The sequence below is a fragment of the Narcine bancroftii genome, chromosome 6 (genome assembly GCF_036971445.1).
Source record: "Narcine bancroftii isolate sNarBan1 chromosome 6, sNarBan1.hap1, whole genome shotgun sequence".
NCBI classification, from domain to species: Eukaryota; Metazoa; Chordata; class Chondrichthyes; order Torpediniformes; family Narcinidae; genus Narcine; species Narcine bancroftii.
Window position 1 is genome coordinate 84964139 of NC_091474.1, and position 27502 is coordinate 84991640.

The following is a 27502-nucleotide window of genomic DNA, read 5'->3' on the forward strand; positions in this document are numbered from 1 at the left end:
TTTGTCGATGATAAAAGGTGATATATCTGAAAAGTAAAGCTCTAGGTTTAATGCATCCTTTGTACATTCCTATTTATCACTCCCAAAGTCACCTGTGTTCTGACAGATATAGTATATCAATAGTCATCATTGTTCGGTTCTGCATTTCTTCGGATCTGGTAACACTCCTGTCTCTTTCACCTGCTTTATTCAATAGAATGATTCAGTGAGAGTGTTCTCCACTTTCTCAAAGGCAGCTGTCAAATCTACCCTAACCAGCATCACCCAAAATCCTGGGAATGGATTTAAAAAAAAACACTTTCCAATGGCTGTAGAACGATACTACGGAAAAAAAGAAACAGCACTCAGCGTTGCTAAACAACACATCCAAGGTCTGATCATAAATATAAACACTTCTCGGTATATGATAAAGAATAAAAACATGGCTGTCAGGGATATAAACCACTAATTCAATCTACGTGTTCTAGTGACATTGAATACCACACGTGTTTTGCCCTTGATTCATGACACCAGTGGAATCTCTTTGATTCATTCCTGTCTGTATCTCACATAGATCAGACATTATCTTTTACAGAGGATATAGGCTGCATTATATGGCAAGGACAACACACAGGGAAAGGAACTTGACAGTACCTAGTGATTTTTATTTCATTTCTTAACAACCTTTGACCACAGAGTCTCTAGTTTGAATTGTTTGTTCAGGAGTTATGAACATATTTCATTTTCTTGGAAGCATTTTCCTCAACCATTGGATATTTTAGAGCAATGTTTTCAAACTCAATTTTTCCTACTGAAGTAAAAATACAATCAGGGCGTAGCCAGGTTCTAACGTTAGGGGGAGTGTGCACATAAAGGTGCCACAACACATACCAGATGGTGAGTCAGTGGATGAATGGCAGGCTGCACTAAATTTTTGTCAGTGTCCTCCGGACCAGAGCGGGGGTGGGGATGTGGTGGAGTGTTAGCTGCATCAGAGCGGGAGGGAAATGGGGTGGGGGGGGGGGTGATAGCCCTGTCAGAGCTTGGAGGGAGGTGTTAGCCACGTCGGAGTGAGAAGATTGTGGGGAGGCGTTAGCCGTGTCGGAGCGAGAGGGTGAGGAAAGGCGTTAGCTGCGTCGGAGCGAGGGGTGGCCAAGTCAGAGTGAGGAGTGGAAGCCACGTCAGAGCTGAGGGAGAAAGGTGTTTGGGGGTGCTATCACTCCACCACACTACCCCTACCTACACCACTGCACACAATGCTGGAGAAGCAGGTCAAACAGCACAATTTATATAGCAAAAATAAAGATACATAACCAACATTCTGGGCCTGAGCCCTTCATCAAGGTATGAGCAAAATGTAGGCAGGTGTCTGAATGAAGTGGTGTGGAGGGGGAACAGGGATAGGTGGTAGATCTAGGCAGTGCAGGGATGGGAAATAATGAAGTTGGAGGCCATGGGAGGGAGGTGACCAGAAGTGATGATGTTAGTCATGGTAGCTTGATGTTCTTTGGTCGGGCCCTGTTGAAGAGGTAAGAGGAGGTGTCAGAGCTCTCATCTTGGCCTTGGCAAGGAAGAGGTCTCTGTGCCAGACCTCAACAGCACTACCCTTGACTGCAGGTTTAATAGTGAGGTTGCGATTTGTGGAGAGAGTATGGAGAGCAGAGTGTTCAGAAGAGGTGAGATTAGAATTAGAGAGGGGAGAGGTGAAGTTGAGATGGTTGAATCATCGTTTTCACGATAGAAAGTGGATTCTATTTAAATTCCTGACTCTTGTGAGTCTCCTTGTGGTACCTGGTGCTTTAAAAAGGAAAAGGACAACACTATCACAATGAGGACTGTTGGATAAACACTCAACAGGTGATAGGTTGGAAAGAGAGCTTTTGGCATATTGGCCTTCATAAATCAAAGTATTGAGTCCAAGAGTTAGGATGTTATGGTAAAGTTGTAAAAGACATTGGTGAGGCCAAATTTGGACTATTGTGCACAGTTTTGGTCACCTAACTACAGGAAAGAAAGCAATAAGATTGAAAGGGTGCAGAGAAGATTTATTAGGATGTTGTCTGGACTTCAGAAACTGAGTTTCAGAGAAAGGTTAAAAAGGTTGTAGTGCACTTCAAAAGAATCAAAGGCTTGTTAATCCAAACCAAGGCTTTTATTAACTAGAAGACTGGAGCATATCACATGTAGGTCAACCAGTCCAGAATGATCTGGGTCTGGCTAGGAGCAACCCTTTAAGACCTGCCAGTAGGCATGGCTATGTTCTCAGCCAATCACCACCATCCTATACCACAATATATACATATACACATTGGTGATAGAATCCGTACTATCACATTCACCCCTTTTTGGAGAACTGACCCCGAGGTGAATGGAGGGCTGTAAAAAGGAAACTGGTGGGAGGTTAGGGTCTGTAACGGTCGGGGGTCCTGATCGTCCGGCATGACCACTGTGGTGCTGGGATTGGGGTCGCTGGAGTCGTGTCACCGGCAGGCTCATTGGGTGCTGCCACCACTTCGCTCAATTCCCCAACAGCATTGTCGACATGCTGGCCTGAGTTGGTGGGGTGCTGCTGATCCCTCTGTTTGAGCACGTGACCCAGGGGAGGAGTTGGAGGGGGTTTGGTTGGGCACACTGCTCGATCTGATCCGGCTTGGGCGAGGTCCCTGACGGAGACTGTGTCCTCCCGCCCATCGGGTACTCATTGTATGCATGGAGCAGCATCACTCTGTCAACCAAAGGGTCATTCTTTGAATACCGGACATGGCATCGCAGGAGGACAGGCCCGGGAACTGTGAGCCACACTGGCGTGGTTATTCCTGATTTGGATTTCCTCGGGAAAGAGAACATCCTTTCATGGGGGGGGTGGCATTGGTCGCAGTCCATAGGAGGGAGCATATGGATTGTAGGGTGCTAGTGAGCTCGTCCTGCCAGCGAGCGTTAGGGAGGCCTTTGGACCAGAGGGCAAGCATAACCACTTTCCAGACGGTGGTATTCTCTCTTTTGACCTGCCCATTACTGTGTGGGTAATAGCTGGTGGTCCTGCTCGAAGCAATACCACACTCCAGAAGGTACTGCCGCAGCTCAGCGCTCATAAATGAGGACCCCCCCAGTCACTGTGGATGTAACTAGAGTACCTAAAGATGGCGAAGATGCTGTGCAGGGCCTTTATGACTGAGGAAGCAGTCATGTCCTAGCAGGGCACAGTGAACGGAAAGCGAGAATACTCGTTGATCACCATAAGAATGTAGGTGTTAAGGTTGGTCGACGGTAGGGGCCCCTTGAAGTCCACGCTTAGACGTTCAAAGGGTCGGGTGGCTTTGATGATGTGGGTATTCTCCGGACGGAAGAAGTGGGGTTTGCACTCAGCGCACACTGGGCAGGCTCGGGTCATGGAGCGAATCTCCTCGACCGTGTAGGGCAGGTTGTGAGCCTTAACAAAGTGCGTGAACCTAGTGACCCCTGGATAATAGAGATCCTCGTGGAGTCTCTGCAGCCTGTCCAGTTGTATGTTGGTGCAAGGCCCCCTGGAGGGTGCATCTGGCGGGTCATTAAGTTTACCAGGCCGGTACAATTTGTCATAATTGATGGGGGGCAGTGTCTGAGTGCCTTTTGGGTGTGGAGGGGGCGTCCATGAGGGGACACATGCTGTTAGGGTCTGGCATTACCACCCCGTTCTCCACCTCACAACCTAAAATTGCGAGCCGAGTGGTCCAGAAGACTCACTTGTCAAAATTCTAGGTTAAGTTCAGCCGAATCGCAGTCTGAAAAAATTTCTTGAGGTTGGCATCATGGTCCTGCATGTCATGGCCGCAGATGGTGACATTGTCCAGATATGGGAAAGTAGCTGTTAGCCCGTTCTGGTATACCATCCGGTCCATTTCCCGCTGGAAAACCGCGACACCATTCGTGACCCCAAAGGGTACCCTGGGGAATTGATACAGCCACCCGTTCACTTCGAAGGCCGTGAAAAGTCAGTCTTCTCGGTGGATCGGGAGCTGGTGATAGGCCGAAAGTAAGTCAATGGTGAAGAACACACAATATTGGGCAATCTGATTCACCACATCCATGATCCGTGGGATGGGGTACCCATCCAGAAGTGTGAAGCTGTTGACTGTCTGGCTGTAGTCAACCACCATCCGTGGTTTCTCCCCATTTTTAACCACCATCACCTGGGCCCTCCAGGGACTTGAGCTGGGTTTGATAATGCCCTCCTCCAGCAGTCTGTGCACCTCACTTGTGATGAATTTCCTGTCTTCGTAACTATACTGCCGGTTTTTGGTGGCCATTGGTTTCCAGCCAGGGATGAGGTTTGCGAAGAGAGCAACCCGGAGGGTGGAGAGGCTACAAGTGGGGCGCTGGGGCACGGAGGCTGGTGGAATGTATATATGTATATATTGTGGTATTGGATGGTGGTGATTGGCTTAGAGCATAGTCACGCCTACTGGCAGGTCTTAAAGGGTTGCTCCTAGTCAGACCCAGATCATTCTGGACTGGATGACCTACATGTGATACGCTCCAGTCTTCTAGTTAATAAAAGCCTTGGTTTGGATCAACAAGCCTTTGATTCTTTCAACGTGCACTACAATTTTATTAACTAGAAGACTGGAGCATATCACATGTAGGTCGACCAGTCCAGAATAATCTGCCAGTAGGCGTGGCTACACTCTCAGCCAATCAGCACCATCCTATACCTAAATATATACATATACACATTGGTGACAGAATCCATACTATCACACAGGTTAGGACTTTTTTCCCTGGAATGTGGAAGAGTGAGTGAAGTTTTGATAGAGACTTATAAAATTATGATGGGTATAAACAGAGTAAATGTTGGTAAGCCTTTTCCATTGTAGGTAGGTGAGATACAAACCAGAGGACATAGATTAAGGGTGAAAGGGGAAAAGTTTAGGGGGAACTTCTCCACACAGAGAGTGATGGAACGAGTTGCCAGCTGAAGTGAATGAGAGCTCAATTTTAACATTTAAGAAGAATTTGGACAGGTACATGGATGGAGGGGGATATGGAGGGCTATGGACTGGGTGCAAGGCAGCTGGACAAGGCAGAAAAATAGTTTAGCACAGACTAGAAGGGGTGATGGGCCTGTTTCTGCACTGTAATGTTCTTTGATTCTATGGTTCTGTTTCAGATCAGTAATCGTTCATCAAATGCATCTGAGACTTTGTTTCCTTCTCTGGATACATGCAAATTTCACATTTTACATTTACGAACTGAAGAGATTAATGGGAACTTTAAAAAAAAAATAGATGCTGAACTAAATGACAACAGATTAGAAATTATGAAAAGATTCATAAAACAGATGGGATCTAAGAAGAAGAGGCAGAGACAGAGCAGGGGAATTTCATTTGGCCTGAAGATTGTCAGGGGTCTGGAACACAAGGCCGGAGGTTGGGTAGATGTAGAAACATGTCAATTTGGAGAGGTCATGGATGTTCAATTGATGGGACATAACTTATAAGATTATGGACTGGCACATGAACACAATGCCCAAATGAATCTTTCTGTGTTACAACTGTCTGGGATTCTATGATCCTCCAATTCTATCTGCTGACTATTAGAAAAAAATTTACAGCTAGTTGTCGGCAGAATCACATGGATATGAGGAAGCGTACAGGAGGGAGATAGATCAGCTCATGGAATGGTGTAAAGACAATCTCCTTGTGCTCAACATCAGTGACTTTACCTAAGTAAACCAAGGAGATGATTATGGACCAGGAAGAAGTCAGGGAACATGACCCAGTACTCATCGAGGGATCAGTAGTGGAGAGGGTCAAGAACATCAAATTCCTAAGTGTTAACATCTCTGAAGATCTATCCTGGAGCCTCCATGTTGATGTAATCACAAAGAAGGCTCGCCAGTGGCTGTACTTTGTGAGGTATCTGAGGAGATTTGGTATGTCACCGAAGACTCTCGTAAACTTCGACAGGTGTACCATGGAGAGCATTCTGACTGGTTGCATCACTGCCTGGTATGGAGGCACCAACTCTCAGGACAAAAATAAACTCCAGGGGGTGGTTAACTCGGCCTGTGACATCATAGGCACCAGACTCCACTCCATCAAGGATATCTACACGAGGCGATATCTTAAAAAAGCAGCCTCTATTTTCAAAGACCCCCACCACCCAGACCACGCCTCTTCACTCTGCTACCATCAGGAAAAAGGTACAGGAGCCTAAAGACAACCACTCAACAGCACAAGGATAGCTTCTCCCTGCTGCCATCAGATTCCTGAATAATCAATAAACCAAAAACACTGCCTTACTTTTCATGCACTGTTATTTTTACTTTTATAGTAATGGCTTAAGAGGTTATATATAATATGAATGTTTGCACTATGATGCTATTGCAAAATATCAAATTTCATGACTTGTTCGTGACAATAAATTTTGATTCTGATATAAACAAGGTATAAACCCACTCCTTGAGCAAGGACTGAGACCTGAAACGTCAGTCATCTATCTTTATTTCCATTGACGCTGTGAGACCAGCTGAGTTCCTCCATTTTTAATATAACCCCACTCCTGCACAGGCCTGAGATTGGCATTGAAGTGTAAAACATAACAGAAAATTTCACAGAATTCCTTGTTAGATTGGGAGGGTGTGGTTCTTCCTAAAGATTGTGTGGATTTGTATGAATGCCTTTAAATGTCTTTATGCATAACTTCAATCCAAAATCTGATCGCTAGATCTTCAGGATGTGAAAATTCCAAAGTTCACTTTCGTTGTTCCTTTGTTGTACTGTTTATTGAGTTGCAGAGAAAGAGCTTTAACACCTTTATGTGGCATCCCATCTTTTGCCATTCACAAACTGAAAAACAAGGAGTGTGTGGGACTGCCTGCTTCCTTATAATCCACCTTGTCTTGACAAGCAGTTTTCTGCTGCCTGCATAATGCGGGACCACCCCAGAAAGACAAATGGTTCAAGACAGTGACTTTACCTAATCCCCACAAAGTAACATAAACAGACTAATCCTCTCTCTATCTCTCCATCTACTAATGTACAATCTACCTGTTGTGCATCTTCTCCTGCATTTAACCTTTGAAAAGCTTTAAAAAAACATATGAAACATTTTGAAGTTAAAATTTAAAATACAAGTCCTGCAAGTGAACAAACCCAGCTGAGGTATTATAAGATCACTTAAATTATTGGAATGTTGTCATAAAAATTGTGGCTGAATAATTGTAATGTCACACTATTCCCACTCTTATCTATGTTCTTACATCTCTTGTTGCTTGTCAATCCTCCATTTCCTAACCCTATCCTTGACAGCTATGCAATTAGCAAACTAGACCCTCAGTTCTGGAATTCGCCTCCCCTCTCCTCAAAATATTGCCGAAGGTATATCCCTTTAACTAAAGATTTGATCATTTGCCCCAGTGAACCTTTCTTTGACTCAGTTATTTTATGCCAATACTGCTCTTGTCGCAGATGGGAATTATTTCTAGTGTGTTATGTAAATGTGAGTCATCGTCAATGTCTGACCTGCCGACCAGAGGATAAGCTCTTGTTTAGATGAATGATTCTTTCAATAACAATTGGAGCCTTGGAGAGAAACTTCAAACAATGAGAGGTACTGTTTTTAGACTGCAGTGACTGGAAAATCATGGGGAAAATTTACATAATTACTCACCTTGTGGTTGTTTACACTGCACGCCTTTTCTGTGCACTGTAAAGTTTAGAGTTCCTGTGCACTTTAGTCCCAGTGATTGTGCATGGAGCAACGTGGCCTGCGTATGAAACTAACGTCTGATGCGTGACGTCATTGCGTCGGCAGCATCGCTGATGCCACCAATCTGCACCCAAGAAGACTTCCAGGCAGAAGAGAAATGGCTGTTGATCCTCAGACCGAGCATGAGTGATGTGGAAGGTAGCAACGAGTATGTACGGCATTATTCGCATTAACGCAGAATATTTAAAACATCCGTGTTAGTTGTCGCATGCTGAGCACATCATCAGCTGGACCATTTTGCGGTGCAATTTAGACTGCAGGCTTCCTCCAAAAAGTAGTAAGGGTCCTGCAGGATACAGGAATTGATTCCTTTTTGGACTGCCTGTGAAGTGGCAAAATTCCTTGATTGTCTGCAGTCTAAAAACCACAAGGGAGGATGAAACGCCCACAATCACAAACGAAAACTCCTTTGGATGGATCGGTGGCAGGAAATGAAGTACAGAACCTGCCCTTGCCTCGTGTTACAACCTTGCTTAGATGTAATATGAATGTTCTACTGGACAGAATAATAGGGACAATATTTAATTAATTGAACAACAGCCAGTTTAGAAAGAGGAAGGAAGGAAAGAAAGGAGTGCAAAAATGAAAGAAATAAAATAGGAAAGGAATGAAGCAAGAGAGGGACGGAGGGGAACATTTGTGGAAGATGAAGGCAAAGTGAAGATTAGAACAAGTCATTTGAATCTCAGGGAAACTACAAGAGAAAGATCATCCAAAGAACCATTTTGGATTTGGTGTACTCAACTACAGAATAATGAGCTTCTGTGTGGGTAGATATTTGTGTGATAGTACAAACTACAGGGGAATCATGCTGCTCTCCATTGCAGGCAAAATCTTCGCTAGGATTCTCCTAAATAAAATAATACCTAGTGTCGCCGAGAATGTTCTCCCAGAATCACAGTGCAGCTTTCGCGCAAACAGAGGAACTACTGACATGGTCTTTGCCCTCAGACAGCTCCATGAAAAGTGCAGAGAACAAAACAAAGGACTCTACATCACCTTTGTTGACCTCACCAAACCCTTCGACACCTTGAGCAGGAAAGGGCTTTGACAAATACTAGAGTGCCTCGGATGCCCCCCAAAGTTCCTCAACATGGTTATCCAACTGCACGAAAACCAACAAGGCCGGGTCAGATACAGCAATGAGCTCTCTGAACCCTTCTCCATTAACAATGGCGTGAAGCAAGGCTGCGTTCTCGCACCAACCCTCTTTTCAATCTTCTTCAGCATGATGATGAACCAAGCCATGAAAGACCTCAACAATGAAGACGCTGTTTACATCCAGTACCGCACGGATGGCAGTCTCTTCAATCTGAGGCACCTGCAAGCTCACACCAAGACACAAGAGCAACTTGTCCGTGAACTACTCTTTGCAGACGATGCCACATTAGTTGCCCATTCAGAGCCAGCTCTTCAGCGCTTAACGTCCTGTTTTGCGGAAACTGCCAAAATGTTTGGCCTGGAAGTCAGCCTGAAGAAAACTGAGGTCCTCCATCAACCAGCTCCCCACCATGACTACCAGCCCCCCCACATCTCCATCGGGCACACAAAACTCAAAACGGTCAACCAGTTTACCTATCTCGGCTGCACCATTTCATCAGATGCAAGGATCGACAACGAGATAGACAACAGACTCGCCAAGGCAAATAGCGCCTTTGGAAGACTACACAAAAGAGTCTGGAAAAACAACTAACTGAAAAACCTCACAAAGATAAGCGTATACAGAGCCGTTGTCATACCCACACTCCTGTTCAGCTCTGAATCATGGGTCCTCTACCGGCATCACCTACGGCTCCTAGAACTCTTCCACCAGCGTTGTCTCCACTCCGTCCTCAACATTCATTGGAGCGACTTCATCCCTAACATCGAAATACTCGTGATGGCAGAGGCCGACAGCATCGAATCCACGCTGTTGAAGATCCAACTGTGCTGGGTAGGTCACATCTCCAGAATGGAGGACCATCGCCTTCCCAAGATCGTGTTATATGGCGAGCTCTCCACTGGCCATCGTGTTAGAGGTGCACCAAAGAAGAGGTACAAGGACTGCCTAAAGAAATCTCTTGGTGCCTGCCACATTGACCACCGCCAGTGGGCTGATATCGCCTCAAACCGTGCATCTTGGCGCCTCATAGTTCGGTGGGCAGCAACCTCCTTTGAAGAAGACCGCAGAGACCTCCTCACTGACAAAAGACAAAGGAGGAAAAACCCAACACCCAACCCCAACCAACCAATTTTCCCTTGCAACCGCTGCAACCATGTCTGCCTGTCCCGCATCGGACTTGTCAGCCACAAACGAGCCTGCAGCTGATGTGGACATTTACCCCTCCATAAATCTTCGTCCGCGAAGCCAAGCCAAAGAAAGAAAAAGAAGTACAGATTCTATCACCAATGTGTATATGTACAGATTGAAGTGTAGGATGACTGTGATTGGCTGAGAGTATAGCCACACCTACTGACAAGTCTTAAAGGATTGCTCCTAGCCAGACCAGGTCATTCTGGACTGGTCGACCTACTTGTGATATGCTCCAGTCTTTTAGTTAATAAAATTGTAGAGCGCGTTGAAAGAACCAAAGACTTGTTGATCCAAACCAAGGCTTTTATTAACTAAAAGACTGGAGCATATCACAAGTAGATTGACCAGTCCAGAATGACCTGGTCTGGCAAGAAGCAATCCTTTAAGACCTGCCAGTAAGTGTGGCTACACTCTCAGCCAATCACAGTCATCCTACACTACCATCTGTACATACACAAATTGGTGATAGAATCTGTACTATCACATTCACCCCTTCTTTGAGAACTAACCCCGGGGTGGATGGAGGTTAGGGGCTGTACCAGTCAGGGGGCCCGACCATCTGGCGTGACCGTCATGGTGCCGGAATTGGGGTCACCGGAGTCAAGTCACTGGCAGGCCAGTAGGTCTTTGGTTCTTTCAACATGCTCTACAATTTGCAACACCAATACACTGAATATGCAACTGAACAGATCCATGCCAATCATGAAGATAATTGCAATTGACTGGACCCCCAACACAACAGTTATCTTCTGCATCTAGGGGTCCTGTTGTGGCCTCCTTTAGAATCACAGAGATTGGATACAGACAGGGTGATTGCTTCACTGAGCATCTTTGTTCTGTCTGCACTGTGTCAGGGATAACCCACTGGCCAACCACTTCAATTCTGCACCACACTCCCATGCTGACATGTCTGTCCATGTCCTCATGTACTGTCCCACCAAGACCACAAATTGGAGGAGCAACACTTAATTTTCCATTTGGGCCCTCTCCAACTGGATGACATTAACATTGACTTCTCTGGTTTCTTCTAGACAACTTTCTCTTCTTCCATTTCCTTTTGTATTCTTTCCTTCAGCTCTCCACCCCTTTCTCTCTCCATTTACAGAGCTATCCCTCCTCTCCCTACTTGCAGGTTTGCCCTCTCTCCTTATCCACAAATTATCTCCTGCCTTTGGATCTCTTCCCCTTGCCCCTCCCCCCCCCCCCCCCCAACTATGTTCAGGTGCCTACCTGCATTTTTCCATACTTTGTTGAAGGGCTCAAGCCCAAAAAAGTTGGTTATGTACCTTTATCTTTGCTACATAAAGTACACTATTTGACTTGCTGAGTTTCTCCAGTATTGTGTTTTTGTGTCCATAGTGTCTGCAGACTTTGAACATCATTGTCTGAGATATTAGAAGGCAAGCTTCTGTTGCTGTTTCACTGACTGTGTTCCTGCATACCTGATCAGTGATATCCACCCTGGTGTGCCAGAAATGAAGCTCAAGTGATGGAAGCCACCGTGGGAGGAACACCAGGAACCTCATTAATGGTAGGGAAACAATAGAAATATAAATAGAATGACAAAAACATCTCAGACAAAAGCTTCATTAACAGTGCATTGCAACCAACTCCACACCAATCTTTGACAGACCTGTGACAAATACAAACCAAAGTAGAAGATTTAAAACCAATCAAAACTCAAACCTCACTGTGGTTCAGGAGCAAGTATCAAACCATGGAACGTGTCATTCAAAACTGCACTGCAATCATAACTGACATTCATGCAGCTTCATCAGATCCTATTGCAATTTTTTGAAGAGATCACATGTAGGATAGACAGGGGAGATGCAGTGGATATTGTGTATTTGGACTTTAAAAAAGGCCTTCAACAAGGAGCCACACATAAGGTTGCTAAACAAAATGAGAGCCCATGCAATTACACAAAAGATGCCAGCATGGGTAGAGCATTGGTTGAATGGCAGGAAACAGAGAGTAGAAATAAAGGGATCCTATTCTGATTGAATACTGGTTGCCAGTGGTGTTTGCAGGGGTCGGTATTCTTTTTTTCATTACATATAAATAATTTGGATAAGGGAATAGATGGCTTTGTGGCTAAATTTGCAGATGATACCAAACTAGGTGGTAGGGGAGGTGGTGCTGAGGATACCAAAAGGCTGCAAAATTACTTAGATAGATTAGGAAAATGGACAAAGCGGTGACAGATGAAATACAATGTTGGAAAGTATACAGTCAAGCTCTTTTATAGAAGAAATAGGCAGACTATAATCTAGATAGAGAGAAAGTTCAAAATTCTGAGATGCATAGGGACGTGAGAGTCCTCATGCAGGAATCCCTAAAGGTTGATCTCCAGGTTGAGTCAGTTGTGAAGAAGGCAAATACAATGTGTCATTTCTTGAGGAATACCAACCCCAACCAACCAATTTTCCCTTGCAACCGCTGCAATCGTGTCTGCCTGTCCCGCATCGGACTTGTCAGCCACAAACGAGCCTGCAGCTGATGTGGACTTTTTACCCCCTCCATAAATCTTCGTCCGCGAAGCCAAGCCAAAGAAAAACATACAAGAGCAGGGATATAATGTTGAGGACTGCACTTGGAGTACTGTGTACTGTTTTTGGAGCCATATTTGAGAAAAGATGTTCTGGCATTGGAGAGGCTTCAGAGAATATTTACTAGAATGATACAGGAGTGAAAGGGTTCACATATGAAGAATGGTTGTCAGCTCTCGGACTGCACAGATGGATGAGGAGGAACCTCATAGAGGCATTTCGAAAGCTGAAAGGCCTGGATAGGAAGAATTGGCAAAGATGTTTCCCATGGTAGGGGATTTTATGACAAGAGGGCATAACTTCAGGATAAAAGGACGTCAATTTAAAAGAGAGATGTGAAAAAATTTCTTTCGCCAGAGGGTCAAGTCTGTGGAACGTTGCTACAGGTGGCTGTGGAAGAGAGGTCGTTGGGTGTATTTAAGGCAGAAATTGACAAGTATTTGATTAGTCAGGGCATCAAACATTATGGGGAGAAATCCAGGGAGTGGGGCTGAGTGGTGGATGGATCGGCTCATGATTACAATGGTGGAACAGACTCAATGGGCCTGGCCAATAGGCCTATTTCTGCTCCCAGATCTTGTGATCTACAATTCTGGTTTTTAAATCTAAACATCAGTATGTAAATTGCTACACTCCCATAATTTAAAGGAAGCAAGGAATCTCAGAGCTGTAAAGACAACCAAATGCCTTTCTTTTTGAGTTGCAATCATTGGTTTTGGGTTTTTTTAAAATGCTTTGGCACAGGAAAATTTCACAAGAAGCGTTGCAATAAATAAACAATTCAGAATTTTGCTTCCTGTTTGAGAGACAAATATGAGTGGCATATCGGGAAATCATTCTGCCATTCTTCCACATTGGCTCTGGCATGTTTTACATTGACTTGGAATGGCAGATGTGGGTTTAGTTCACACGAAAATGCACCACCAACAGCGCAGAACTCCCAGAATAGAATACAGTGGCATTGGATTCTTAATAAATGACTGGGACATTTATTAAGAATCATGTTGACATCCAAACATGAAAAGGATGCAAGCTCCTGTTGGGACTGATCTAACACTTACTAACTGAGGTCATGTCTGGTGTCAGCTGTATATACATCAATGGTAATCTGAAATGGTATGTCTCTTCAAGGTACAAGGTCATAATTTCTCAGTAAAACATTCTAAATGGGAACTATAAAAACACTCAGAAACAACCCGAGTTAATGTGGTGCAGCAACACGTGAAACAACTGATTATCCATTTAAAATGTCATGTCCTTGTGAAGAATGCATATGCATGAGTGCTCTTGAATGAATCCATAAAGTATAAGCTTATTATCTTCAGAGTAAGATCGGACATTGAATGTTGAACTTCACAACAATTAATTTGGGGATTGGAGTTGGATTTGGTGGAATAAATCATATTAAAAGCATTAACTATTGCATATAACTTATTTAATTGGTACAAAATTAGTACGTCATCCTGTGAAAAGCTGATTGAACTTTAATTCAGAAGATTAAGGACAGGGCTTACTTTTGCCATCCCAATTTACAACAGGATCTACTTCCAATTGTGTGCTGGTTATTAGTTGAAACTGGTGCTGGACATGAGTTGTATTAAATAGGTTAGCAACTGGAGTATAGTCAAAAATAAAGCACATTCTGATGTAATCTAATGGACCTCAAGTGTACTGGGATGTCACTCAAACATCTGACTCCTCACTAATCCTGCTCCTCACCATCATTTTTTCACCCCTTTTGTGTACTGGAATGTCTAAATGCTCACAATTTGTTCAGTGATGCAAATAAAACAGGAGAAGCTCAGAACGGCTGTCAAGTTAATTCAGGCCATCTGCACCCAGGACACATAAAGCACTTCACTCATCGATCAGGAATGGAAAGAAAGTTAAAGAGAGGAAAAAAGGGAAAGCTAACAAAACAATTGAAGTGCAGAAACTTTGAAGGAAGTCCCCAAGCAAGTAAAAATGCCATGATTCGGAGAACATATTAAGTGAAAGGTATAAAGTTTGGCTTCCTTGATCAATTTGCAGCAAGAAATCCATAAATCTAAATAAACAATACATTTGTCCCCCCAACAATAGTGTACATCATGCAGAGTCTATTTTATCTCCTACCCTTCTCCTCTCCCTCCCATACCCTAATAAAAAAAATACAAATTAAACAAATATAAAGAACAAAATATTGTGAAAGTAAAAAAAAACTCATAAAGGAACTTAAGAAGGACCCAAAGAAACCTAAAATAAAAGGATAAGGAACAAAATACAAGAGCACATCGCCTGCACCACGACCCTCTTCACTGATCTCAAGCGTTCCACTACTGGCGCGGTCACTTTATCTAAAAGGGGTATAATTACATCTGTGCTGCAGATAGGGTTTCCACACCCTAACGAATGTGTCATATTGCTTCCTCAAATTATACGTAATTTTCTCCAGGGGAAATCAACTGCATGTACTCCACCGAGAGATTTGGAAACATATTGACATGACTTCATCTAAATCTCACTTTGTTTTTGAACTTGTGGTAAATTACTCACCTCCGCTTTAAAAGGTTCATCAGGAATGGGGACCAAATACTGATCCTGCAATGGTGTTGACATCCTATGGATTTTTTAAAAAATTATTTTCTAAGAAAACCATAAATTGAAGGCTATAGCCACAAGCTTCAAGGCAGAGTAATTCCAGAGTCCCAGACTCAGATTGTGAGTTGGTAGCAAAAACGTCTCTAAAAACCTGGAGAACATTTCAGCTATTTTTCCACATAAATTATTTGAGGCAAATTATAATGTGTTTAGTTTTAGGAAGGCTTATTCTCACGTTTGTTTAAAAAGGAATTTAGGTGAAAGGTCAATGTTTTAATTAAAGAGAAGCTACCCTGCAGTTTAAACAATTATCCTTTACTGTTTGCACTGGCACTGAAGGAAATCCATTCCACCTTTTAATTTGAGAAGTATTTTTATTACTGTCTATCTGATCAGATGAAGATAAAAAAGATTTCTTGAAGTCCAAAAGCTCCAGTTTCTCCTACTTCTGGATTAGGAGTAAAAGCACACCGAAATACTGGAGGAACTCAGCTGGTCTTTTCAGCATCCATGAAAAGCAAAAAGCCAATGTTTCAGGCCCGAGCCCTTCTTCAAGGAAGAAGCAGAATAAGCCAGAAGCAGAAATCTCAGAATATCGACTTCTCTGGCTTTTGTTAAAAACCCTCCCCCCTTCACTTCTTCCCCGTCTCCTTTCGTGCAAACATTAAAAATTCTTACCTCGTCCACTAACACCTTTTGTTGGTCTGGATTCCTCCGCCAGCCGGCATTGACTCAATTGAGATTTCCTGCTTCTGGCTCATTCTGTTTCTTCCTTGAAAAAGGGCTGATGCCCAAAACACCGGGAATATATCTTTGCTTTTTATGGACGCTGAAAAGACCAGCTGAGTTCTACCAGTATTTCAGTGTGTTTTTATTATAATGAAAGCGCCTGCAGACTTTTGTGTTTCACTCAAGTGGATTAGGAGGTTGATTAGCCATTGCAAATATTTCCCAGTGTAGCCGAGTGATGGAGTCAGGGAGTGGCCGGAAAAGTGAGATTACTTTCTGAGGTGGCATGAGCTCACTTGGTCAAAATAATTTTCTTTGATATTGTAAGGAAACATGACATGAACATAAAAATAGCTGTTGTAATGTCTCTGCATTAGTATTATTATTAATCTAATTTTTTTTAGACATACAGCATGGGTAACAGGTCTTTTCGGCTCAAAAGCCTATGCCACCAAATTGATCTAAAAACCCCAGTACATTTTGAATGGTGGGCGAAAACCAGAGCCCCTGGGGAAAACCCACACAGATAGGGCTGAAACGTACAAAGTCATTTACAGACAGCGCAGGATTCAAACCCAGATCCCAATCACTGGTGCTGTATTAGCGTTGCACTCACCACTACACTAACCATGGCACCCAATGATTTTGCCCACAGATCTCAAAATGCTCAAAACAACTTAATGGTTATATGCCCCAGTATTAATATTATTCCACAATATTTTATTTAAGATTTTTCAGAACTATCCCCATCTTAATAAAGTAATAAATTGGCAAAATAAACTACTTCTCTGAATGTATGCTAACTGTATCCAGATTGTCCTTAATTTCACCAGCTCATTCCTTTTTGTCGACAAACCACTCAGCCAAAATTCTCATGCTTACATTAACTTCGTGCAGATATCAGATACCACCCCAGTTCCCCTTCACATCTTGAGATTCAAATCAATGTTCTGATGAATTAGAAAGTGAATTTGTAATCCAAGATGTATTAAAAAGGTTTTACAGAAGTTAGGTCAGGCCAATACCAAAGGAGCACCTTTGACTTTAATTGAAAATTTACATTTAATCCTTTGGTGCAACAGGAGAGCCACATGCATCATGTCCACCAATGTCCACCAAACAGTACAGTATCTAATTTGCAAACAGCAGCTTTTACCCAGTTGAAGTGAGTGGAATCAACACATTGGTGAAACAGTGAGCCATGGCTCATCGGTTAGAGCATCATAATTCTAGATTGGTGTTTTCAACCCTCTGGAGATTTTTTCCTCTGCTATTCTTAAATGAAATAAGTGTGATTTAATTGATCATGTGTTTTTTTTAGTGTGTATTTGCAAAATCTGAGAAAATCCTTGAATAGAACAGGCACAGAGCCCTTTACATTATCAATGCATTATTGTGTTGCTTTCAACTAACTTCTCTGTATACAAGGAAACCAGTAGGATAGATTTACTCCCACGACAACTGAATAATAGCGAAACAAAATCTAGAGTTAAAATGTCCTTCAGTGAATAAACTTATCACCTTTACTCCAGACTCAGATGGTTGACGAAATGGTCAACAGCTGAAGTTGCCAACACACCAGTGAATTAGGCATTAGGCATTGGCAACAAGTTCTAACTGAGACAGTAAAACCCACATCCTGTGAGTGAACAATTGGAAATTTGCATCTGAGCCAAGAGAACAGAAGACCAGATGATCTGTTTCAATTATGTCAGATGAGAAATATTGGCAATTTCATTGAGGAGAGTAGAAAAGTTGGAGGGAGCAACTATTCTACTCTTCTTCAGATAGTAATTTTGTGATCTTTGGTTCCCTTAAATGGGTAGGTGGAGCATTGGTTCAGGTTAACTTTCATAAGACAGCAACTCCAACATTGGATTTCCAGACTGGATCATCGGCTTCTGTCAAATATATGGCTAATTGTGACAATGGCCTTTAACAAGCATTGTGAAACTGAATCAAATAGATTTCAAAATTTACACTGGCATCAGCAAATTAAACTTTAAAATTCTAGATCATTGTGTTATTATTATTATCCTGAAGTATAATTACACATTGGACATTTGTTCCTTCATTTATCTAACACAACTGACAAATGCTTTGCTTCCAAGAGTCAAAGAAATAACCCATCTGGATGCTCTTGTCACAAGAGTGAAGTCTTCAGTAAAATCTTTACGTTGCATGTATAGTATGTACAAATGCGCTCTTTATATTCCAGTGAATTGAATTACCAACCAATTTCACTCAAATGAATGAATCGATCTTCCTGAACTGCAAATTGGAAAGTTGGGTGGGGTGCTTTATTTGATTAGTTATTTAAAGATGTGACCTGCAATTTAATGTCAGATATTTCACTTCTTAAAATGATTTCCAATTTCTCTGTTATACTTTATTTAAAAGTAAATCAATAGTTGGTGCATTAATACAGATCCTTTACTCAATGCATCAACCTACAAATAAGGATTGGCCATCTGTGGTATGATTGTCTTCTTAAAGTATATTTGTACGTAATCAAACAGAATTGCATCTGTTACAGTTTTCTTCCTTTCACTGTTCATTCCTCTTTACTTATGTTTACAATTGATAACAATATTTCTTCTCAAAGAAGAATCTTAGGCAAAATCATATTATCTGTTGATATCACCACAAAGAATATCAACACTGTCATGGTAGTGAATACTAATGCACCGGTTTACCAGAACATTAACTGGTTGGCATGCTTTGTTTCCGTACCTTTAAATGTACGGCTTTGGGTAGAGTGCGAAGTGAATAATCTGCAGAGAGGTGAATGCAAAGACAGTAAATACAGTGGAACACAATATCATCTTTCACTTGAAGAAGGTATAGGTACTGTAGTTATGAAGTGAAACATGAAAGTCTGCAAAGGCTGTGATTGTCATAAAAACACACAGAAATGCTGGAGGAACTCGGCCGGTCTCGCAGCGTCCATAAGAAGTAAAAATATTGTATCTGCATTTCAGGCCTGATCCCTTCTTCAAGAAATAAGTGAAGAACAGGAAGGCGTCAGAATAAAGCCAAACCTGGCAGGGGGAGGAGGCCACACCAACAAAAGGTGTTCATTCGATAGGACAAGAGAAAAGATAAGAATTGATTTTGACTCTGTGAAAGAGACTAAGAGAAAAGGGAAAAGAGAGAGAGAGAGAGAGACAAGAGCTGGGGGAAGAAGTCAAGGGAAGAAGAAGAGGGGCATGTTAATGGAAACCAGGGAAGTCGATGTCCCAACCCCATTCCCTTGCCAACATATCTGTCCATGGTCTGTTAGACTGAGACCACCTACAAACTGGAGGAGAAACATCTCCTGTGGGCACCCTCCAACCAGTTGGCATTAATATTGACCTCCAGATTCTTTTATACCACCCCCACCCCATTCTTCCTCCCCCATCTCCCTTCCCCCAACTCTCCCTCTCTCTCTCTTCCCTTTTCTCTCTGCCTCCTTTCAGAGCCAAAACCAACAAACACCTTTCCTCTTATCATATCCTTTCTTTTTCATTCTCTTTTATTGGTTTTTATAATACAGTACATTGAAAAAGGTACAAAACTGAAAAAGCAAAATCACGTGTGTGTGTGTATAATATATATAAAAATCCCATCTAACCTACTCTATTAAAAGAAAACCAACCAAAAAATCCTATGAGCATCTTATCCTGTGAGTTACATGTACTTTGTAGCTTTTAATTCATATGGTGAATCAAATTCAAAGGTAAGACGATATCTTATCTGGAAGAGCAAGTACATATAATCGCATTTAAAACATCTACATTAAATGAAAATGAGACATAATAGGTCGCCACATCTCTTCAAATTTCACCGATGAATCAAATATATAATATCCATTTTTTTCTAAACTTAAACAGAACAGAATATGAGAAAACCATTGATACAAACCAGAGGACATGGATTAAGGGTGAAAGGGGAACAGTTTAGTGGGAGCATTACAGGGATCTTCTGCACCCAGAGAGTAGTGGGACTGTGGAATGGGCTGCCATCTGAAGTAAATGCAGGCTCAATTTTAAAATTTAAGAATAAATTAGACAGGTACATGAATTGGAGGAGTATGGTCGGGGTGCAGGTCAGTGGGACGAGGGAATTTAAATTGAATTTTACTTTTTTAAATGTAGACATCCAGCAAGGTAACAGATCACTTTGGTCTACGAGCCTGTGCTGCCCATTTACACCCAATTACCCTACAATCCCAGTGGGAGGAAAGCGGAGCCTCTGGGGAGAATGTACAAACTTCTTACAGATAGTACAGAATTCAAACCCAAGTCCCGATAGCTGGTGCTCAAAAAGCATTACACTAACCGTGGTGCTAACCATGCTGCCCTATGTTCTTGTTCGATGGTTCTAATGCTGAGTTACTTTTTTTTAAAAATACGTTTTCCTCTTGAGTTTGTGTGAATGCAGCATAGCTACACCCATTCTATTATATCTCCAATCATAGAAACTACAAAAGGAGTATTTAGTCATTCCAACATTTGCTGCTTTTTGATAAATCTTTCTCAATCATAAAGAAACTCAGGGATGGGTTGTAAACCATTTGTTATTTTACTTTAGTCTAAATCCAGATTCAGTATCTACAGCCAAGGAAAGGTTGGGAGGTCATTTTCGATCACTTAGATTTGCTACCATATGAAGTGTAAATCCAGGGAGATTTCAAACCTGCATTGTAAAAGGATGAAGAGGTACATTTTTGATATGACATTAACTGCAATATCTCGAGCGCATTTTCTTCCCTCCACTCACCTTTCTTCAGAATGCTGTCACGTCATATCAGAATCAAAATTTATTGTCATGAACACATCACAAAATTCATTTTGCAGCAGCGTCAAGGTACAAACATTATGTAAGAATTATATTATGAAATAAGATACTGCAAGAAAAAAGTCACAGTCAGGCTTTGTTTCATTATTCATTCAGGAATCTGATGGCAGTGGGAAGATGCTGTCCTTGTGCTGCTGAGTGCTTGTTTTCAGACTCCTGTACCTTTTTCCTGATGGAAGCAGAGTGAAGAGAGCATGGCCTGAGAGATGGGGATCCTTGAAGATAGAGGCTGCTTTCTGAAGACATTGCCTTTTGTAGATGTCCTCAATGGAGTGAAGACTAGTGATGTCGCAGGCAGAGTTAACAACCCTCTGGAGTTTTTTCTTGTCATGAGCATTGGCACCTCAATACTAGACAGTGATGCCACCAGACAGAATGCTCCCCACTGTATACGTTAAAAGGTATCAAGATTCATTGTTTTTGCTTTCACTCCAATGCTGCTTCATTCCAAAATCCAAGACTCCACTGAACTCACCACAAGAAGAAAAATTCTCAATTGACTTCACAGGAGAGTCTTTCAATTTATCACCTCACTGACGTTAGCACCTGACTGGCATTAAATTTGTTTAGCACCACATGTCGAACCAAAATTCCTAATTACAGTGCAGGCACGCCATGCACTTTTAACCATCAGGAGCCAGCCATTTCTGAGCCAGTATCTAGCTTGGAAACTGGCATGTGGAAAATGGTGGCACTGCCAGAGCTGTTATAATGGCAGCGCTGCCATTGATGTGGACCTGCAGAGACACAGTGCTCCCATGAGGTCCAATCACCCAGTCCAACTGCCATCAGCTCCACACAGGCTTTAAGCGGCCTGTTAATGGAGCCAATGGTGGTTTTATTTAAGAATTCTGCAACCATACAGTCTGTGCCCAAGATGGCAATGCCTATCATTGGCATCAGGCACGAGGGGTTGCAGACTCCAGGGAAACAGAGAACTAGCATAGGGCACCATAACCAGGATGAACAACCCTCATTTGAGAAGGACAAGCAGGGGACGGTGACCTTGGCGGCAGACCAGTGAGGGATTCTGTGGATGAAGGTGGGATGTGGCATCACAAGGCGAGGAACCCACACAGGGTGCAGGTTACTGTGGAGGAGGGATTCACACCAGGTAGCGGACAGCTGGAGACCAGCTAAAGGTGTACCAGGTATTGGAACCTGTTTGCGAGAGGGTGCTGAGGGGTTCCTGAGTTTCAAGTCTGGAGCTCATTGCTGATAGTTTGGACAGGACACTGTGTGACTTCAGGGCTGTGGCAGCACTGGAGGCGAATTCACCAGACACTCGGTGACTCTTTTACTCCTTTTTCTCTGTTTTTTTTTGAAGACTTTATTTAAAATTTTATAACATGAATACAATAGAGAATTACATTTAAAGAAAAAAAAATTAAAATGGTATGATTACAATATTACATCAAAAAACTACACAAAATAACCCCCCCCCGTTAATTGTAACACAATATTAGTAATCTAACTTAAAATTAGTCCAGCCCTCCCCCCCTAAAATAAAGAGTGAAGAGTTAATAAAATTAACAATATTATATACTCCTCTTTCTCTGATTGTCAGAGGTGCTTCAGGCAATTTCTGCCAATGGTGAATCTGACTGCCTTAAGACACACAAAAGCAAATTCCATGTAATATTGCACTTTATTACATGACAATAAAAGAATCTTAAATCTTGAGTTTTCCACAAAGCTAGCACTTGTGGTTCCAGCAGGAGGCAGCTGAGTAAACAGAACTTGTTCTGGCTAGAAACTGAGCTCCAGATCACAGATCAGTAACTGGAGAATGAATGCTTGCAGTGACATTCAGACTTACTGCCTAAATCTAAACATTGCACACCTGAAGCAAACTGGACATCAAATGTGTCCTCCTTTATTCCAATTTACAGAAACCAAAGAGCACATGTTTAGCAAGAAGTTTGTATTAAACTACCAGAAGTATGTCATCACTGCACAATATGCCTTGAAACACTTAAATGTTTAAGTATGAGGAATAAACAGAGACAATCAAAAAGCCTGGAGTGTTAAACAAATGCTCCCAAATATTGTAAAGTTCATGGATCTCCACCCTCCATCAAGTGTATAAATAAATTCACTGAGTGTGTTTGCTTTCAACCAAACATGTACTGACAGTAGCGTGCTCAATCCAATACTTTGGCGCAAAAATTCATAGTCCATCCATCTTCTTATCCATGCAACGTCGCTCTTAATTTTGAATTTAGAGTTGTTGATCTATTAACTAGTTAAGCTCAACTCGTGTCATTATGGGAATACCACAAAATATTAAAGGGTGACATGGTTAATGTAGTGGTTAGAGTTATTCCAGCAATCGGGACCAGGGTTCAAATTCTACGCTATCTGTCAGGAGTTTGTACATTCTCCCAGTGTCTGTGTGGGTTTTCCTCCCACCCTCCAAAATGTGCCGGGGGTTATAGTTCAATTGGGTGTAATTGGCTGGCATGGGCTTGTGGAACAAAAAGGCCTGTTACCATAATGTATGTCTTATTTTTTTTTAAATTGAATATGGGCAATGGCTTTGTTAACTTATTTTGTTTTTCATAATCAATTATAATTAACATGGATATTAAACTTTTTATTAACTTTATTTTGAGTTTTATCCTGCTTGGGAAGATTAGATTAATTATTCAACATGGAGTTTAGTTTTTCCCCCTGAACTCCAAGTTTATAACTCAAATCAAACTGCTCAAAAACCTCACAACTACGAGCAAGTTTTCTTCATTTCTCCTGATTCCTCATACTATCAGAATCAGAATCAAGTTTATGGTCATGAACGTGTCATGAAATTTGTTGTTTTGTGGCAACAGTATTGTGCAGAGGAAGGTGTATAATGACTATAAATTACAATGTTGTAAATATAAAATTTTAAAAAAGGAGAAAAAGTGAGCTAGTGTCCATAAGTTCATTGTCCATTCAGAAATCTGATGGAAGAGGGAAGAAGCTGTTTTTGTAATGTTGAGTGTGTGTCTTCAGGCTCCTGTACCTCCTTCCTGATGACAGCAGTGAAAAAAGGACATGACCTGGGTGATGAGGGTCCTTGATGACAGAATCTTGAGGCACCACCTCTGAAAAGATGTCCTCACTTATGCCCATGATGGTGCTGGCTGAGATTACAATCCTCTGTAGCCTGTTCCTGCTTCCCTCAAATATACAAATTATGTTTACATAGAGCCTTTGGCCATCTCTTTGCAATTTTGCTCCTTCAATAGTTTACACAATCATGATTTCCAGACAACACATGGTCAGCCAACAAAAAGCAGCTGAGAAACACATCAATTGCAGATGACAGGATTTTCAGCAAACCATGAAAAGCGTCAGGAACGCAGCAGCCTCAGGCTGCATCCACGGAGAGAAACGGTCAGTTAACGTTTTGAACCGGGACCCGTTATTGAGACTAAAGTAAAAAAGGGGGTAATATTATGTCTCTTTGAAGCCAGTGAGAGCCAAGAGGTGATAGAATAACAAAGAGCAGCTGGTTAGAATATAGTCCATACTGTAATAAGTCTTTGTGAGCTATTAGCTGGAACAATTCTCAACTAATTTTGCTATTGTTCTCTCTTCACATCCCTTCCTCTTCTTCAAATAGTTCTCCAATTCTCCCAGTCACAAAACTTTTCATAATGCACAGTAATAACAAGAGCTCATTCAGCCTCTCGAGCCCGCATAGCCATTTAGTGCCTTCGCATCCTTTCCTGTCAGAGCCCCACACCACTTTATAACCTCAATGTTCAAAGGAAAACATTGATCAGACTTGGCCTTGAAAAGAAATGGTGTAACGGCACCGCTGCTGCTGGTGGTGCAGACCCACAGAGAGCAGGGAGTGGAGAGACAGAACTCACCCGTGGGGTCCAACTGCCCAGTCCAACTGCAGTCAGCTTTGTACAGGCTTTAAAAAGCCTGCTAAAGGAGCCGACAGTGGTTTAAATTTAAATGCTGTGACAGCGGGGTCTGGGCCCAAGATGGCGGCACCTCTGATCGGCAGAGGCCACAAGGGGTTGCAGACTCTGGGGAAGCAAAGGACTAGCACAGGGCATCAGAAAACAGGGAGACCACCTGCCATTTGAGAAAGAGAAGCAGAGGAGACAACCCATGAGTGGTGAACATAGCAGTGGACAAGTGAGGGGCTCTGCTGCTGAAGAACACGCAGTCAGCGGGCTGTTGGTGATTCGAGGCTGCTGGTGACTGTAGCCAAAGGACTCGAACCAGGCTGCATATTGCTGGAGATTGGCTTGAAACTAGTTGAAGGGGCAATAGATATCGGAACAGGGATGCAAGAGGATACCAAGGGTGCAGAAAGCTTTCTGGTCTTCTCAGTTTGGATCTGGAGCTCAGGCTGCCCATATTTTGGACTGAAGTTTGTACAGCTTCAGAGGCTGTGGGAACACAGGAGGGAGTTCCGGGGGGGGGGGGCTCTCTTTTGCTTCTTTTCTCTGACTGTGAGGGGCATTGAGCAATTTCTGTTGATGGCAAATCTTTATCTGCCTTACGGCTGTCTAAAGCCAATTTTGTATAATATTAAATCTGTTCTATTACAATATATGATGATAAAAGAATCTTGAAAGGAGAATCTATAATTGCTTCAGGTAGATAATTCCTGCAGTTTACAACACACTTGAATTTGGGATTTCTCCTCATCTCAATCTTAAATGGGTGACCCTTTATTATGAAACAGTCAATTAGATTCTCCAAATGAAGGAAATATTTCCAGAAGAACATTTTCTGTTTCTATTAAAGGACCTCATTCTTCTAAACTCAAAAAAATGGTGGTCCATTCTACTCATTCCATATTCATCTGCTAAATATCTCATTGCAGGAATTAATCACTTGAACCATTGTTATACTCATTTAGACATTGCTCTACAGTAAATGACCATGCCTTGTTAAAAGCAAATATTAAAGATGAATTAGAAGATCTGGTTACAAAAATAACTTGCCCAATATGTTATCCCATTGAAAATAAACTCTGGGGGCAACCTACAACTGATCAGGTTGCTTCTGAACTGGAGTCTGAGATTGAATGAAACATGAAAGTCTGCAGATGCTGTGGTTGTAGTAAAAACACAAGAATGCTGGAGGAACTCAGTTGGTCTCGCAGCCTCCATAGGAGGTAAAGATTATATACCCAATGTTTCAGGCCTGAACTCTTCTTCAAAGTATGAGCAAAAAGCAGGCAGGTGCCTGAATTGTAGAGTTAACCATTTATTTTACTACCATTGCCACTAACGTGGACACCTGGGATTATTATCCCATCCATTGTTTGATGGCCTTCCTTAGCTCCTCAATGTCCAATAGCAGAAAAGACCCTGGACTGTGGTCTCTCCTCAATAAGCCCTTTAATGTGCCAGTCGGCAACATTCCCTCATTGACATCTCATTGGGCAGGAAGACCAACAAGTTTTGGACAGACCAAAGAGCATCTTTCATCGAGTTGATGATCTTCCAGCAGCTCTGAATGTCTCTCTGAGTTTTTGCCCGAGAACAGTCTGTAAATTAGTCCTCTGTTACATTATCGCTGGAGTTGAATCTTGCATCCTTCTCCATGCACTCTGAGCAAATTCACTGTCTACAAAAAGGAGAGCAACAAGCACATGGGGTAATATTTAAGTTGTACAGGGGGGATCTGACTGGGAAAATTCCTCTCACTCCAATCAGACCAGCTCTTGCTGCTTGTTGGTAAGTTCAGGTCATAAGGTATCCTGCCAGATGACCTGGACAGTCTCAGGAAACCACCACACTTTCTTGTAGCATCAAGGGATGTGTGTTGCTAAAAAAAACCTAATTTTAAATCCCGCACTCTTTCTTTCGAACCTGCCACATTTCAAATGGATAACGTTTCTTCCTCACTTACTATGAATGGGAAATGAATCATTATATGCCATTGGTCCCCACGTCCTTGGAGGGGAGAAATTTTGGATGAAAACAAGTTGTGCAGATTCCATATCCTCAAACTCAAAGTGTGACAGTGATTGGACAGATAATGCAAAAAATGAGATTTGGTGGTGCATCTGTAAATTAAAGCTTCAAATGCAATCTTCCATTATATTAGTGTTTAAGACAATGCAAATACATCTAGGCTATAATATGTATGCACATTACAGTAGTCAGATACATTCTATTTACATAGCAAGAGTATGAGTTATAAAATGGCATAATATCTTAATTTCCATCAGATTTTTGAGACCGGTGAGAAAAAATTAACAAATCTGACAAAGTTATTCAAATTTGATAACAGGAAACGTATTTGGATATTTGGCAGTTGAGCTTCAATATAACTTTTAAATTTAAGATGATTCCAGAATAACAAAGAAGATACTAATAATACAGATGACTTGGTCAAAGTAAATTCCAAAGCAGATTTTGAAAGAGATATCCAGAGTTTACATCAAAGTTTATATATATTATTACTTCTTTCCAGAAAGGGCAGGTAAATAAAACAAAGCGAGTTGATTTATAGTAAAACACAGAAGTCCACAGACACGTGGATGAGATTTTAAAAAAACACAATGCTAGAGAGAAACTCAGCAGGTCAAACGGTGTCCTTTATGTAGCAAAAATAAAGATACCTAACTCACATTTCATTCTTGAGCCCTTCATCATGGGATGGGTTGATTTACACATTCAAGAAAGACATGCAAAAACTTCTGTAAAGGTTAAAATACTAGGACACTGCATCCAACTCTGGGAGCCAGAATGGTATTTGTAGAGGATATGAGGAGGTTTACTGAAATGGTACAGTTTGCTTCAATTAAAACAACAATTAC

The 27502-nt window shown here is 42.0% G+C and overlaps 1 long non-coding RNA gene across 1 annotated transcript in view; it reads left to right on the forward strand.

Annotated features, from left to right (window-relative positions):
* LOC138736307 (uncharacterized) overlaps window positions 1-27502 on the forward strand; it is a 64125-nt gene that overhangs the window by 27985 nt on the left and 8638 nt on the right. The window contains exon 4 of the long non-coding RNA XR_011340218.1: window positions 11381-11552. This is a non-coding gene — a long non-coding RNA (uncharacterized lncRNA). The remainder of the gene's footprint in view (window positions 1-11380; window positions 11553-27502) is intronic.